This window comes from Tursiops truncatus, chromosome 2 (genome assembly GCF_011762595.2).
Source record: "Tursiops truncatus isolate mTurTru1 chromosome 2, mTurTru1.mat.Y, whole genome shotgun sequence".
NCBI classification, from domain to species: Eukaryota; Metazoa; Chordata; class Mammalia; order Artiodactyla; family Delphinidae; genus Tursiops; species Tursiops truncatus.
This window is the reverse complement of record NC_047035.1, coordinates 42412553-42429896: the sequence shown is the minus strand read 5'-3', so window position 1 is coordinate 42429896 and position 17344 is coordinate 42412553. Positions and strand designations below refer to the sequence as shown.

The 17344-nt window shown below is 42.0% G+C and overlaps 1 long non-coding RNA gene across 1 annotated transcript in view; it reads left to right on the top strand.

The window, feature by feature from the left end:
* LOC141277830 (uncharacterized) overlaps positions 1-205 on the top strand; it is a 39817-nt gene extending 39612 nt beyond the window's left edge. The window contains exon 3 of the long non-coding RNA XR_012329686.1: positions 100-205. This is a non-coding gene — a long non-coding RNA (uncharacterized lncRNA). The remainder of the gene's footprint in view (positions 1-99) is intronic.
* Positions 206-17344: the final 17139 nt, after the last annotated feature.

Here is a 17344-nt window from a genome sequence, read left to right as displayed (position 1 = left end):
TTACTCGTAACTAAGTTTTTGATGCAGTATGTTATTTTCTTCTGATACTTCTCATGAAACAAAGGTAGAATATCACAAGTTCTATGCATTGTTTTTCAGGGCCTGACTTTCAGTGTAATGTGACTGTGACATTCACAAACACTGGGAGACCAGAAGTTTGACATGGTCAGGGAGCCTGGTCTTGAGCTGTGTTCATTTATATGCCTCTAAGGAAGGGTGGAGTTAATTGCAAAAACTGTGCTGTTCAAGAAAAATAAAGACTCATTTCCGGCATATAATTTTTCAGGTAACGGGATTACAAATCTCTGATATTTCTAAATTAAAATTGTACTGCAAAGGTAAGGAGGATGAATGATCTTACTTCAAGTATGATGAAAATTAAGAGAAGATAATAGGGACAGGTTTTTTTTTTTGCACTGAAACCCAATTTCATTCTTGGAACTTAAAACAAAAGAATTAAGATTCTCTCATGGGACAATCAAGTGTGGGGAACTGACTGTAGGTAATAAAGCATACCTGTCCCCTGGGGATGGGGGGCAGGGACTGTATCAAAAGTCTTTTTGAAATCTGGCAGAAGCCCTATTTTTTTTAATGCCCTAGAAGAGAGGATAGAAATTGTAACTCATTAGTCATGATGAAATAGACCTTGACATCCTCGGAACTTCTCTCTTTATTTTTCATTGTTCCCATTGTTCATTTTCGTCTCTGTCAATGAATGCAAATGCTCCACATTCTGGACCTAACTGGAGGCCACCATTGGAAAGAGCCCTAATCCTAATCAAATCCTTGTTAAACGCAAGATTTCTTAATAGTCATTTTTTTCTCTTGGACAGGTATCGGAGAGGATCCATTTTTCATTTCTAGAAACAATTCCATGAGAAATATAAGTAACAGAAAATCATTTCAATGGTGATACTCTGTGATTTTGGAATTACCTCAAATTTTGCTGATTTCGTTAGTTCTGATCTAGTGAGGAAAAGTGAGTCCTGCCGTCTCCTTCCACCAGTGAGGTCTTCTTGTTTATCAATCGCTCATCAAATTTTGGACACAGGGACACAAGGAGTACATACAGGCAGTTTTTGTTTGACTATTCTCTTCTTAGTAGCGTCTCATTTCATTCTCTAGCCAGCAATCTAGGAGAAAGTCATCTGGAGTTCCCCGGGTGAAAAAGTCAGAGCTTTCTCCGTGAGGAGTCAAAGCTTCTGTTCTTTGGGCTGCATGATTAGCCTCTCTAGTCAGCCTCACCCTTAAATCAATGAAAAGAGTTCACAGAATGAAATGTTTAGTGCTCTCTCAGTCCTGAGCCAGGGATGGCTGTGGCTGAAAGCAAAACAAATTCGCAACAAGAATTTGTAAACAGGGGTCAGCTGACTAATGCCTGGTGCAAAATGATGTCTGACATCTGTAGTTCTGGTGGAAGTTTGTGCAAAGGGGCAAAATGATTTTGTTCTTGTTAACACTCTCTTCCATTAGATGGCTGTTGAGCTCCCTGGAGGGGTATCATTCTTTTGGAATTTAGGTCTGAGATGGTATGAGGCTGCCTTTGCCAAGTAATTTTTTTCCCCTTGTGAGTTTTATCCTCCTTTGTTTCTGTTTGAGACTGTTAAAAAACTTTTTGTTCTTGTTGTTCAGAAAAAAAAAACATGATACCACCTAGACCTACTAATTGTTTTCTTTAACATTGGGCTTATTACCCCTGTGAAGCTTTGCAACATCTCTAGGTCCCCATGGGAAGTTGAGAACAAATGGCAGGCATAGGAGACACAGGGACTCAGGAAGTACTTTTGGCTAAGAAATATTGACTCGTCAAAGTTTAATAATACTATCAACTGTCTTCTAATGAGCATACACCATGTGACAGGCACTGTCATAATTGCTTTGAAAAACAACTTAAGTTGTATCAAGCCCATAGTATGTGCCACGCACTGTTGTGGTATCACAACTGGGTAGCTCAAAACAATAGAAATTTATTTTCTCACGGTTTCGGAGGCCAGTAGTCTGCAAGGAGGTGTCAGCAGGCCCACATTCTTTCTGAAGACTCTAGGGTCAAATCTATTCCATGCCTTTCTCTTAGCTTCTGACGTTTCCAGCAATCTGTGGTGTTTCTTGACTTGCAGCTGCATAACTCCAATCCCTGCTTCCGTTGTCACATGACCATCTCCTCTCTGTGGGTCTGTGTCGTCACATGGCATTCTCTCTGCACATGTCTCTGCCCCTCTTCTTGTAAGAACACCAGTCACATAGGATTAAGGGCCCACCCTACTCTAGTATGACTTCATCTTAACTAATTACCTCCACAACAACTCTATTTCCAAATAAGTTCACGTTCTGAGGCCAGGAAGGACGTGCATCTGGGGCGAGCACTATTAAACTCAATACGCCAGCCTTACCCTCCTGACAGATCTCTTGTATGTCTAACCCTGTCTTGGAATCTGCTTCGTGGAGAACCTGGACCAACACAAAAATTACAGACCTAAAAACTGGATTTGCGCTCAGGTTGTGTAGTGGATCCTGCGTAGTGCGCCTCCGAAATCCCCCCTCACATCTGTTGCTGGGAGCGCTGTTGGCACACAGTTCCCGGCTGTCAACTCTGGAATTACCTTTGGCTGAAGAAGAGTCACCTCATCCAATGCCACACGTCCTTCCCAGAGCAGCTCCTGTCCCAAAGTGATCTGGGCAAGGATGTAAAGATCTGGTCCCCACCTCAACTTGGAGTAACTCTGAATTGTCATCCCAGATTCTGAATTCCCTATCAGGCCATCAAGCACTCTCCCTCAGTTTACACCTAAGGTATATAGGAGGAATCTCTAATGACAAGCTGATAGAGAAGGAACAGTCCTAAGCTTGGTTCACAGATGGGTTGACTCAAAAAGACAGTGCAAGGGAAAAGTGGATCCCATCTGCACTATAGTGCGTACAGGGGTGGCCTTGAAAGGCAGTGTTGAAGGAATATGCCCCAATGGGAACAGCTTGCCTGGGAATAGAGCAGTCACGGTGGTAGGGTTGGAGGCTATGCATGGGCTCAATAGTAAGGACTCCCACTCAGCACAGTAGATCTAGCTACTGCCTCAGCACATGCCTAACTGCCAGAAGCAGAGACTATCATTTGAGACCAGCAAGCCTCTTGGTGGCAAGTTGACTACAGTGGACCCTTTTCTCTCTGAAGGGGCAGGATTTATTTGGACAAATATCCGTATTTATTCCAGGCTTGAGTTTGCCTTATCTGTCTTCAGGGCTTCAGCTAGCGCATTTTCTGGAGATTTTTTTGAGATGTTTGAAGCAGCATATGGCCAGGCAGGAGTAGGAACCATGGAGAATGTCTACTTCTTGACTTGCACATATGGCCTCAGGATTTGTTGTTCTCCCAAGGGAGACACAATTATCTGTTTGATATTTTTATCATGGGTTGGGACGTTTAGAAAGAAACGTCATGGGCCATAAGTTATGTTTAAATTAGCAACCAAACTCCGGGGTTAGGAAGGATGGTGTGATGTGGGATGCATGCATAGTGTACTGAGTGTGGGAATTGCTAATTAATCTACTCGTTACCTTCAGCCTTGATCAACTCTTGATCTTATATCCCTGTATTAAGATTCTTGAGATCCAGAATAGGACAATGGAAAGTATTAAAAATAGGAAAATGAGGTAAAAAAGGAAAGGTTAAAGTTATAGCTATTTTAGCATGCCCATCTTTACCTGTAGAAGCTAATTGTAGATGGCGTGAAAGAGGAAGGCTTTACATAATTTAAGAATGATAGCTTAAATTATGTAAATATATAATATGTAAATAAATATAAATATAAAAATAAATTAAAAAATATATAATATGTATATAATTATGTAAATATATGATAGCTTAGGCTGTGCTGGAGAGCGATCACAGATACTGGTCATCATGGTTGTTACTAACTAAAGTTGAAAATAAAGAAGGAAGGGCAGAAAGAGATCTTTCAGAAGAAAGAGATCTTCCGAAATTTGAACTCTTCTGCATAGCATAGCTGCAGGAGCTAACAAATGTGGGAAAGGCAGACTGTAGTAGGAAATTTAGGACTGGAGAAAAGAGGAAAAAGCAGAGTCTCAGCTGTGAAACCAGTCCTTTGGGACTCTCCAGCTCATATTCAATTTTCTGAACGGGGATTCTGATCTTTGAATTCGAAGGTTTGGACATGAAATAACAAAGGCATGAGCATGTGGTCAGGGAAGACATGGTATATGAAATGTGTGTTTTCTAGGGAGAACTTCAATTTATTGAAGCTTTTTGTGACTTAAAAACAGACAAAAAGCTACTAGCCTTTACAAGAATGATCAGGATCATTCATAATTTGTTTTTAATTTGGCTTTTCAACATTTACCCGCCACCCCCATGCCATTGTTTTCTGATGATAATGACCTATGCATCATTTGCCCACTGTTTTCCCCTCGTCATGCACAGCCATTCCCGCTGTCAGGAATGCCTTCCTCTCCCATTCCCCTTGGATACTATCTCCTCACCTTTCAGAGAACCAGATGAGCTTTTTATTTTTTCCATAGGGTGCTCCATTTCTTAAGCACCCATACAGAGTTGGCTGGTCCTCCTTTGTACCTACCTCTGTTGTATCCCTGATAATGTGGCATTAACTTGATTTCTTACATGTCTGTTTCCTTCACTAGATTGTGAGTTCATGAAGCCAGGGACTGCCTTATTTTCATTCTGGGCCAAGTGCCTGGCATATAGCAAGTGACGCAATAAATGCTTCTTGAAAGTGTAAATTTAGAAACGAGTAACTCCGAAGGAGGCTAATCAGGTGTCCTCCAACTTAAGTCACCAAATAAGGGAAGCATTTTTAGAAGCACAGTAGAAGCATGAATTTGCACAGGGAAGATGTTTATTAAGTATGTGTAAAATAAATGTTACGTAACAGTACAGAAAATATCTTCCAGGGAATCTAAGACCAAGATAGAAACCCATTTGTCTCTGCTGACAGAGGCAGGGTCTGGCTCTCATTTTCTTTTCTGTGATTTTGTGATTTAGGATCTGAATTCCACAAAGTGAACAGCTGATAAACTAGACAAATATTGGACTATAGTTAATGAGAAAGAACATCTTCTTTATTTTGCCTTCTCGCCATTGTGTTACTCAGTCAACTACTTCCATGATGAAGTGTTGGTCGTATTCAAGGTAAAAGGATGAGAATAGGTGCTTGTAAAAGGGTTGTATGTTTTGGTGGGGGAAGCATTTTATTTTTTTTTTAAATCCCATATATTCAGTTAAGCAGTAGTATTTGTGTTCATAAGCTCATTTACCTCAATATTTTCATAGAATAAAATTTCACAAATTTAGACTACTAAGTTAAACTACTATAAAAGTGAAATACTGTGGAATATTAAAACAAATTCAGTTAGAACTTTTTAGTGCATCATTAAAGGAAATAGAATACAAGCATTGATAGAGAAGTCTAGTTAGCATGCTTTAATAAGTATATGACTTGTTTTTAAAGAGCCTAAATTCTTTTATGTGCAAACAACCACTATAAAAGTATTTTAAAATTTAGTTCTCACAAGTAGGATTAATGTGGTCTCCTATAATCTCAGTAATATATTTACTTATATACACTATGTATTCGCTTAAACAGCTTCTTTTTTTTTTTTTTTTTTTTTTGCGGTACGCGGGCCTCTCCCGTTGCGGAGCACAGGCTCCTCCGGACGCGCAGGCTCAGCGGCCAAGGCTCACGGGTCCAGCCGCTCCGCGGCATGTGGGATCCTCCCGGACCAGGGCGCGAACCTGCGTCCCCTGCATCGGCAGGCGGACTCCCAACCACTGCGCCACCAGGGAAGCCCCTAAACAGCTTCTTTTGTTAAAGATGTTAAAGATACCAACTTCAACTCAATTCTTGTCTGATTATTAAGAACAACAACAAAAAGAAGGCTATTTGAATGAATTTTTAACAGTGCTTGTGTTTATTCTAACTCACCCATCTGCAGTGCCTCTGCTATTGACTTGCACGAAGAAAATAGGGAGTGTGTGTACAAGTATTTAATGCTCAGAGAAGAATTTGACCAGCAGGGTGTCATGTACTCTAAACAGCATGAGGGTCTGTTTGCTTCATGGAGGGGGCGCTGGGCGGTATCTGCGCTCTCAACAGGTTCTGGAGGTGGAGAACAGAAGGAACTGAAGGGCTCTTGCCCACAGTGCAAACAGATAATGGCACGTCAGCTGCTGCTTTACACAGACAGGAGGTCTGACTTAGCAATTTTGTTAGAGACTTTTCATTTCTTAATATCTATATCATTAGTTGACAGATGGATTTCTGTCTGAAATCTTATTTCAAGAAAGCCTCCTCCTGCTAATAATCTTAAACTGTAATTTACGAGTGGAACCAATTTCAGTTCCCTAAGTTCTGGGTGAATATACTAAACGTTATCCCCTCCTGCAATTTGTGGAGTACATTGGTTTAATAAATACTTATTGAGTATTTACTATGTGCCAAACATTCTGCTAGGAACTGGGATACAGTGGAAACATAAGAAAGACACTGTGTTTATTTTTCAATGACAGTCAGCAAACCAGGATGTGGGTACAAATACTCTAAGGTAACAGGATTTTTCAAGAAGTTTTCCCTACAGTTCTGTCCTTGTTGTTCTTCACCTTTTTAGGTGAAAAAAGGAGATTTTCCAAGTTGTAAGAACTTTGATTTTTCTCTATAAAAAGTGTCGTCAACCTCTCCAGTTAGCTTTTTCAGACCACAGCTTCTTAACTTGGGAATAGTCACAAGTGAGGTCAGAGATAAGTTCCCTTGGAGTTTTGAAGACCAGTTATTACAGATGTGTCTAATAAACCACAGCCTAGCTTCTCAGCCCAGCCCTTGGGCCTTTATTGCTGGCGGTGGAAGAATCTCTTTATGTTGTTCTTCTGCCACTTGCCAACAATACTGGGATAGGAAGTTCTGCCTAAAAATTTAATCTGGCTCAAGGGAGATGAGCACAGTATGGGCAGAGTGTCCCAGCAGGTGTTTGGGGGCTCCTTGGGGTGCTATATATAGATTAGGTATATACCAAGACCCTGCCTTCTCTCCCCTCTAGAAAGCCAGATCTGGGGCCTGGAGCAGCCTCTAAACTGCCCCAGTCCGTTTATCCCATGGTACCATATGAGTTTATCATGTCATGAGTTTATTATGTACCATGATCAAAGTTGGGAAGGACTGTCTTAGGGTGTGACTCAGGGGCAAGGAATTCTGCTATTAGGAAAGTCTTTATGACATGTTCCAATGTTTAGGCCTAGCCGGGTTCCCAGGAATCGTTAGGAATAGGGAGATGATGAAAAGGGGAACTAAATCACTGTGCACAAGAACATAAGATAATCTTTCTGTTGTGGGCAGGGAAAATCTTGGCAGATTTTTTGTTTGTTTGAAGAAAATACTTTTCTTTGTTCATATAGATTTGGACTGTACTTCTTCATAGAATTATTTTTGTTCTTGGGATGTGTATGTCTGCATCATGCATGCATGTTTTGTCTGGAAGTTATCTATAAATTCTAAAAGACCAAAGGAAGAATCTGGGGGCATATTACCTTCATTGTCACACTGTGGAGAGATCTCCACAGGGAACTGTATTTGAAATACCAAATCCCAACCTGGATTATTGACCAAAGCACATCCTTGATGAATAATCCCAGGATTGGAAAGGTATTGCTGGGGACTGTGGAGGCCCACAAATTTCCTTCGTAAGGTATCAGATTGGTTCTAGAGAGGGAACGGAGATTCACCCTGCGAAGGATTGAAGAAGTAGCTCTCCCTCAAGGGGGTAAGGGAAAGATGGTCCTTAATACAGGGGATTGAGACGTGGAATTGGGCTATATCCTAAGGAGAGTCCCTAAGAAGGGTTAACCTTAGTAAATTTCCTTAAACACTGAACAGTGGTGCTTAGTGTACAGTATTACTTTTATTCCTGTGTTGCGGTATCCTCTACCTATCCCCATAGTCCCAGCGGTCTGTTGCATCCACACCACCTGGTATTTTAGGTGAGGAACTAAGGAAAGGAGCCCTGAAGTGTTCTTCTCCTGACCCCCTCTGTCCAGGCCAGCCTGGTGGAGGCAGCCTCATGTCAAGGGGAGAACTGTATTCCTAGCCTTCAGTGGGTTCCCAGGAGCAACACAAGTGGAGGCCCAAGGTAGCCTGGAAATCAATGAAAGGATCAAGTGATAGGTAGACAGAGATGTGAGTCAAAGCTCCCTTCTCTCCAGGTGTGCTAGAGGAAGGTCCATCTGGGTAGTGGGGATGACGGGAAACAGACAGCAGCCTGATCACTCAAGTTCTACACACACACACCTTTCCAGGGTCCATTCTGAAGGACACCAGCTGTCTTCATGCCCTGGAGATTGTTGTATGTGAGTGTGAGGCAGTAGGTGTGAGGCTTCCTCAGCCAGATATGTGGAATGCTGAGAACCCTTAAAATATAAATATTCTATCTTCAGCCATTATATTTTGGGAAAAAATAATGTGATAGTTAATTTTATGTGTCAACTTGGCTAGGCTCTGGTGCCCAGTTGTTTGGTCAAACATCATTCTAGATGTTGCTATGAGGGTATTTTTTAGATATGATGAACATTTACAATCAGTTGACTTTGAGTAAAACAGATTACTCTCCATAGTGTGGGTGGGTCTCATCTAATCAGTTGACTTTGCGTTAAGACTGCAATGTAGAAACCCTGCACAAATCTCCTGCCTGCCAGCCTGCCCTGCAGATTACATACTCAAGCCTGAAACATCAACTCTTCGCTGAATTTCCAGCCTGCTGTCCTGTCCTACAGATTTGACACATTCCAGCCCCCATGATTTCCTGAGCCAATTCCTTAAAATAAATCTCTCTCTCTCTCTCAGTCTCTCTCTGTATATGTGTATACTCTTATCATCTCTCTTTCTCTCTCTCTCTGTCTCTCTGTCTCTGTCTCTGTCTCTCTCTCTATATATATATATATACATATCTATCCCTGTATCTATATCTATATCAGTAGCTATAACTATAGCTCTATCTAGTTGTCTGTCTGTCTGTCCATCTATCTATCTATTCTATTGATTCTGTTTCTCTGGAGAACCCTAAAACAGGAAATCTGAAAGGGAATGAAATCTTAGTGTGTTGTACTGGAAATACTCAACATCCTAATAGATTCAGCATATTTTGCTGAGTTCCATCTAGAATTCACAAGAACACGCTGTCAAAACCTTTTGTCTGCTTAAGAAAGCATGTAGAGCTCTGCCCTCGGTCCAGGGCTTCTGGTTAAGTATCTCCTGAAAGCACTGTCTACTTGTCTCCATCTCCTAGATGCCTATCCAGAGACTAGAAAAAGGCAATGCTCAGACCCTTATGTCATTCCGTGTTGTCTTTGTCCCATTAGCAGCCGTGTGTGTCTGTCTGTGGTGAGTAATTGGACCATGGCTCAGGGAAGTGCACGCGCTAATGGTGCATGGCAGCTTTACAAACACTGTCTGTTTGAGTTAGACCTGAATTGTCCTCTGATTTAAAGATTCTTCTGTGACAATCAGAGCCTTGGGGATGATGCTGGCCAGAAAGAATGTGCATGGCCATTATTGAGCCAATTTTATAATTCATCTTTTAATAATCTGTAACTGAAGAGCTGAGTGAAATTCATCAAACCCTGCCTTGTTTCTCACTGGGGAGCTTTCTGAGTTTTGTTACTGAGCCAGAGCTGAATGCAGCTGTTGGAGCTGTCACTGGTATTCTGGTTCACCCAAATATTGATAATAATTACTCTAGCTCCACATGGAAAGCATTTATTCCAATATCTGTAATGGAAAGACTGTTATTATTGATATTACAGCTTTATAGTGAGTACATCAGAATGTGGATATGACATTCATAAGCTATATTTGGAAAAAGCTGTATCTTTCTCTTACATAGTACACAGGACCCTGGGCTGTATTGTTGATCATCTGTTCTTCATAGAAATAGGGAGAAGTTATTACCAGAGAATAATTAAACCCGCAGAAGCGTCCAAATGCTGGCAGGCTACAGCCATCCTCAATGCCCCCCAGCGGCCTGTTAGGATCAGCAAAATCAAACAGCTGGGGCTTTGAGTCTGAAGGGGGGAAGTAGCGTAAGGAATTTTCCTTGTCTGTCATTATTCCTCTCCTGGCTTTCCTGGATTACAGTCACAAGCAGGTCACATCACATTTATGCACCTTCGTGTAAAGTGCTTTGGAGTGGAGCCTGGGGCCGGTCCAACTGGGAATGACCATCTTATCATCACAGGAATGAAAAGCTGCTTTGACCCTTGTCAACCACATCACTGGGAAGCCGTGTGCTAGCACAAACCCACGGCTTTGTTTCCTTCCTACATTTTCCCTTTTCTGTTTTCCTTGCCTTTCCTTATTTGCTTGCCCTGGGTGATCTTCTGTCTCCTGAATCAAACTCTCTTTATTTTTTATGATGTGGGATGTGTTAGTTGCCCCAATCAAGATGATTTTCTTTTGACAGTAGTGTCTGATCACCTCCAAGGGAATGTTCCGAGCCTTGACTCGGTGGGCTTTGAGTAGCAAGAAACTCAGGGGGGACTTAGCTGCACCCACAGCAGGTGGTGTAACTCAATGACCATCTGTTTGCAGAGGGCTAAGGAGATCTTGTGAGAAACAGCCCTTGGGGTGGGTAGGATTTTGTATCAAAGTTTACTCATCAGAGAGCAGGAGGAAGACTGAGTCTAGCCCTGGAGCTGGTATGAGTCTCGAATCATAGCCCAGCCCCTGCGGCACTTCTGGGCTCGGAGGAGAGAGACAGCTGTAAGTAAAAACCATGCCATGACAGTCTGTGACACATTGGAGCTCAATGATCTATGGCTTAGGGACCCATCTAACAAAGTATAACACAAAGGGAGGCGGCCTCTTGTCCTCCACGGGAGGGCTGCAGGGCCTGGGGCAGCGGCGGGCAGCAGCAATCCTCCGTCTGCCTGGTCTGCCACGTGGCCACCCGCAGAGGCCTGCTCGGCCTCCTGCAGTAGCAGCAGCCAACCACGCATGTGAGTTACCCTGGGGGGCTCCTGGAAATACACGGATGGGGAACAGTCCTCAGGCAGCTGGAGGTTTCTTATTAGCACATCGGGCTAGAGTCCTCAAAACTGGAAGGTGTATGCTAGTGGATTGGACCATATTTGTCCAACAGGGTGGTGATCCCTGTGCGGGAGTCTGAGTTCATTAGATTATTCCTGAATGAATGGACAATACACCTTTGCCCTTCTCTTACACTTGTGTTAGGTGGTCCGTCTTGGGTGGTCAGATCCTTACGCCATGTATTCCGAGTCCTTTGCCAGAAAGGCTGAGTTAAATTCCTTAAGAGAGCCTTCTGGATTTCCCAGGTGAACCCTGCATCTTGATCTTAGCTAAAGGCAAGAATAGGAATAATTTCTGTCTTAAAATAGAGCCGAATTCTAAAATTTGACCAGATTTCCAATAGCCTGTTGGCTAATAAAGAAGTTTATTTTCAAGAAGTAGCTTTTTTTTTTTTTTTTTGGTAAAACATTCTTTTATTAAAAGAACAAGTGCTGTTTACGAACTGCCCTTTGTACAAATAACATCTGTGATACAAAGATACAAGATCCAGGTCATAAGAAAGACTGGAGAAAGTTTAGGAGATGTAATATCTTTAAGACAGAAAAACACTGGGTGAAAAAGAAAGTGATGAAAAGAATGCTGTGCTTGGCTACTCAGCCATTTAATGACAAAACTCCTCTTGTTTAAATTGGGAACTGTCTGTTTTGGCCGATTAAAGTAGTCTTAAAGAATATTCTTAATTTCTGAAGGCTTTGTTATAAGAAAGCCAAAAGAATCAAAGTTTGCTGGTACATTTCAGAGCACTTCTGTTTTAGGATGGACTGCCTTGAGGTTCAGAAAGATGCATCGTGTAATTTCATAGGAATCCCTTATAACGCAGTATGAAATTATGCTCACATGCTCGAAGTGTTTCTAAACAGCTTTGGCCACATCTTGGATATTCATTGTCTGAGAATGTATAATTTAAGAAATCGTAACGAGACGGTAGGATTTTGTTCTAAAGGATTCTCAGGGAGTTCATCTGCACTCACTTGTAGTGTCAGCTCTTTTCTAAGACAACTCCTGCTACCTTCAACCCCCAAATCACAATTTTCAGAGCTTTTAGAATGGGAGTTTTTCCAAATTGGGTTGGTGATCTGTCATATTGTAGAGAAATTGTTGATCCATGGGACCCTTTCCTCTTATCTGATACCATGAGGCTGGGCCTGCCTTCTGTTCTATTTTTGTTCTCAGCTGGCTGTCAGTTCCTTGCTAAATTTCTAAGTGATAATTAAGGCCTTAGCTTAAGGCAGGGGGGTACTGACCTACCCCTCAAAAAAATTAGGTGAAATTTGGTGTATCTCTGGTAGGTGAGCATATTTCAGAAATTTAAAAACATAATCTTAAAGAGTCTTATAACATGAAAAAGCTTAAAAACCAAGGATTTAAGGAATTGTGTTTACTGACATGTCTTGGAAACTCTAGGCAATGCGATTGATATTTGGGGGCCTGGAAATATTGAACAACACCCCCTTTCTTGAGGTTGGCAGTTCTAAGCTGGTAATTCAGGTCCATGATGCCCTCATGGACCCAGACTCCTTCTAGCTTTCTGCTCTTTCGTATGTCGTACGTGGGCTTCATCCTTCTGACGTAACTAGTTATGTCACCTCTAGCATCTTGTCCATCTTCTGATGGTGGCTTGATAAAAATCTAACCCTTTAACCAGCATTTTTCATTTTTTCTCAGCCACCCTGTGAGGTTGGGTAAACTGTGGTCTCTTTATCTGCTATTGATCAGCTCTTAAACAGCAACCTTTAAATTCCACTGTTCACAAGGCTGGCTTTGCTTGTATGTTCTTCCAAGAAGCTAACAATTTTCTCTTAGTTTTTCATATGAATCAGTGGTTTGGGCTTCTTGACTCATGCTTTGCTTCCAGGTGTACTTGATCTGTTCCAGTCCAGAGAAGTTGTATACAAACAAATATATGATAAATTGACTACTGCTTTAAGTTTTTTTTTTTTTTTTCCGGGACGCGGGCCTCTCACTGTTGTGGCCTCTCCCGTTGCGGAGCACAGGCTCCGGACGCGCAGGCTCAGCGGCCATGGCTCACGGGCCCAGCCGCTCCGCGGCACGTGGGATCTTCCCGGACCGGGGCACGAACCCGTGTCCGCTGCATCGGCAGGCGGACTCTCAACCACTGCGCCACCAGGGAAGCACTGCTTTAAGTTTTTAAGGGTAGCAAACAATTATTATTATTTTTTTGGTGAAACCTTTGTATGGTGAAGAACAACCAAAGAACTCATTTACTTGGGGAACCCAAGTTTTTCATGTGTCAGCTCCACTTTAAAATGGGGAGATATTTTATAGTGCAGTCTGCTCTGAACCAGAACTTTTATCTGGAATGTGATGCAGGGCACCAGATTTCCTGCCGTCTGCCATACTGCTGCTTCTTCTGAATACAGTAATTCTTTTCTACTCAGACATTGATTAAAGACAGTAGAGAAGCATGACTATAGCTTTGATCTATAAGGAATATATAGCCTGTTCAAAAAGGAAACTCTTGGAGAATTAGAATTACTAGATTTTTTTTGGTGAAAAGCATAAAAATGCCCATAATTCTCAAGGAAAAAGATAGGTTCCTAGTGGCAATGTAATTTTAATATTTTGAATATCTTTATGGAAGGCATGAAAATTTGGAAATAAAAGTATCATAATATTCAGTATTTTCCTCTATTTTAAAAGTTGATTTTTAAAGAATACACATACATTTGCATTTCTGAATTACATTTGTATATATAAATCTTTACACCTTCCTGTTCCATTTTCCTTTTGTTACTGTTGTTCGTCCCAGAGAGCATTTGAAGGCACCCACTTTCAGGTTGGCCTGACTGAGGCAAGGGTGGGGTTAGTACAGGGGGGAGAGTGAAGACCTGGGATGCACAGCGCATCCTATGCTGGAGGCCATGGCTCGGAGGTGGGTGGCGGTAGAGGGTGGGAGGAGCCTAAAGTAAGTACAGTGCGGGGAAGGGGTCATTGTGGCAAGAAAATGGAGAAAGGCTGAGAAGAACTCAATTAAAGAAAATAAAAAGGAGCAAAGAGATGAGAGAGGACTGGGAAGCATAAGGGAGGGAAGGAAGGAGTGGGTGTTGAAGGAGAGGGGATGGCGATCGTGAGTCAGAAAGAGTTCCCACTCACTCTGCCATGGTCACTTCCATTTCATCATCAGAGAAGGTGGGGTGAGATGTGGGGCACAGAAACAGGCTAAGGGTGAGAAAGGGGCAAGGAGAATAAGTGAAGGATGTATAAAGTATATAAGGGCACACTACTGGGCATATACCCTGAGAAAACCATAATTCAAAAAGAGTCATGTACCACAGTGTTCACTGCAGCTCTATTTACAACAGCCAGGACATGGAAGCAACCTAAGTGTCCATCAACAGATGAATGGATAAAGAAGATGTGGCACATATATACAATGGAATAACTCAGCCGTAAAATGGAACAAAATTGAGTTATGAGTAGTGAGGTGGATGGACCTAGAGTCTGTCATACAGAGTGAAGTAAGTCAGAAAGAGAAAAGCAAATACCATATGCTAACACAAATATATGGAATCTAAAAAAAAAAAAGTTTCTGAAGAACCTAGGGTCAGGACAGGACAAGAATAAAGATTCAGATGTAGAGAATGGACTTGAGGACACAGGGAGGGGGATGGGTAAGATGGGACGAAGTGAGAGAGTGGCATGGACACATATATACTACCAAATGTAAAATAGTTAGCTAGTGGGAAGCAGCCGCATAGCACAGGGAGATTAGCTCGGTGCTCTGTGACCACCTAGAGGGGTGGGATAGGGAGGGTGGGAGGGAGACGCAAGAGGGAGGGGATATGGGGATATATGTATATGTATAGCTGATTTACTTTGTTATAAAGCAGAAACTAACACACCACTGTAAAGCAATTATACTCCAATAAAGATGTTAAAAAAAAAAGTATATGAGGGCAAAAGTAGGGTATGAAGGGAGGGGCTGGCTTCTGTTTGTGGCATTAAGAATAGGAGGTGATCAATAGAAAACTGGGAACGGAGGGTTGGCCTCAGAGGGCAAGGAAGTAGTGTTCTAGATTCTGCAGATTCTGCATATGTTTAAATTATTAATCTACAGGTAATGGGATGAGAGCCGAAGCAGAAAAGACAACCAAGAGTAAGGAGTTTTAAATTCTAGATTCACCCAGAACACTTTGTCCCATACCCATTTTCTGGGAATTTTCTCCCAACAACATTATTGCAGTGAAAGCAGTCACGTTACAATATGACCATGTTCTTGGGCTGTGGGTGACTGGTTGGGGGATGGGCATCTGAACTGGCCTGGGTCAGTGAGATTATTCACTGGAATCTTTGAACTTCATCTGCATAAGTCAAGGAAGCAGGTTGAGAGAGAAAGAGAGAAAAGCTCATGGAGTAGCAGGAGTGGAGGAAAGAGAAATCGAGGCTGCAGACAGGGCTTGAATCCCTGGTTCTACTTGGTTCTGTGCTGCCAGTGTGTTTGCCCTTGGGATCCTGGAGGCACTGCCCTCATATCCCTATAGTAATTATTCTTTTTGATTAAACTTGTCTGAGATGAAATTCTGTTGCTTGCAGCTAAGGGGACTAATACAGTGACTAACTAGACATAATATCTCTGGACCTCAGTTTTCTCATCTGTAAAATAAGCAGTGTAAACTGAATTATCTATAAGACCCCTTTGATTTCTGTGATTCTAAGTGTGTGTGTGTGTGTGTGTGTGTGTGTGTGTGTGAATGTAGGAGGTGACAGCAGGATCTGGGCAATCATGAAATTCCATCTGCTGCCAAATAAATACTGAATGGTTCACAAATGATAAATGGAACCAGAAACTAATTTTTTGGACAGTAAACACTTGGAGGGGGTTGCCAACTGCATATATGACATGGTTACATAAGCATTAGAAATACAGCTTTCAGTAGCTTTCCTCGAGTCAGTTCTTAACTCTGGGTGTTGATGAGCATAGGTGTAAATGTGGCAAAGAAGGGTTTTTAAAGTGTCATTACAGGAAAATAAGAACATACAATAGGAAATTGGTAGCTATGATGCTTCAAAATGATGTAGTTTCAGCACCATCTGATCATCCCTGACCCCTGATCTGGGACAGCTCTTTTCAAATAATTTCTGAGGAATGAGTGGTGTCCTGTCTTGGAAGCAGGAAGGATGGGTGCACTGCAGCTGTCCCTTCAGAAGGGAACAAACCAGGTGCAATATGGCATTCTGGCCTCTTGATGATGATTTATGAGCTTAGGGCTTCAGTTACCATGTGCTTGATGGAGATGTAATTTGTCATTGTTTTAGGGAATGTAGTTCCAAATACTTGAAAAAATGAACCTCAGTTCTACCTTATTAATGGTTTATTTTTAAGGGCTCTTTGTGCTAATCGCTTTTGATGGGTGACTTCTGTTGCTTTATATCTGGACTGGAAAAGCAGTTGTTATCTCTGTTTTTTAGCTGGAATTAACTTTCTTCCATTCTAAGCTCAAGTTTGTTCTCTACCATACACATCAAAAAGCCATTAATTTACCAATAAGCACTACTTGAGTTCAACCTATAGGCTGGTGCCAGCTGACTATGGGAGTAACACTCTCTTATCCCACAGGCTCTCTTGGTTAGTGGTCAACAGCCCAGACTCTGCTGTTAGACTGCCTGGGTTCAAATCCTAGCTCTGCCACTTATTTGTGTGACCTTGGAGTTAATAATATCTCTGTAAAAAAAATAATATCTCTGTACCTCAAGTTCCTCATTTATAATATGAAGTTAATAACCTTGATTGGATGAGTAACTATATGCCAAGCCCTTAGAACATTGTCTGGCGCCTGGAAAATGCTATGCAAGAGTTTGCTGTGACTATTCTTAATTGAAGACAGTGACTTATTTCTTCATTAGACGAGCGGGCTTAAAACTCAAGTCTCCCCCCACTCAACCTCACCCAAGCAAGAGATTGAGCCACACGAAGGTAAAATTTGTTTGATGTCTGATGCTTTTCTAAGAATGACTCCTGATGGGAAGGACTGGGAAATCTAATGGTAAAAGGAGATTCCTGAAAAAGAACCATAGGCCATCTTTGTCTGGCAACCTTCCACTTCCAAGGAAGGAGCTGCAGGGCGGGTTTAGAGATCTGCCTCTTTTTCCGAGTTCCTGCTGCCATCCCCTGGGAGCCATAGAAGCCAGGATTCCCCATGGAGACGCCCCGTCAGGACCATTCCTCCCACAGCAATGGCGCAGCTGTAGAGTGGGTCGAAATAAGAAGTCTTCTGATTTTTCAGAGT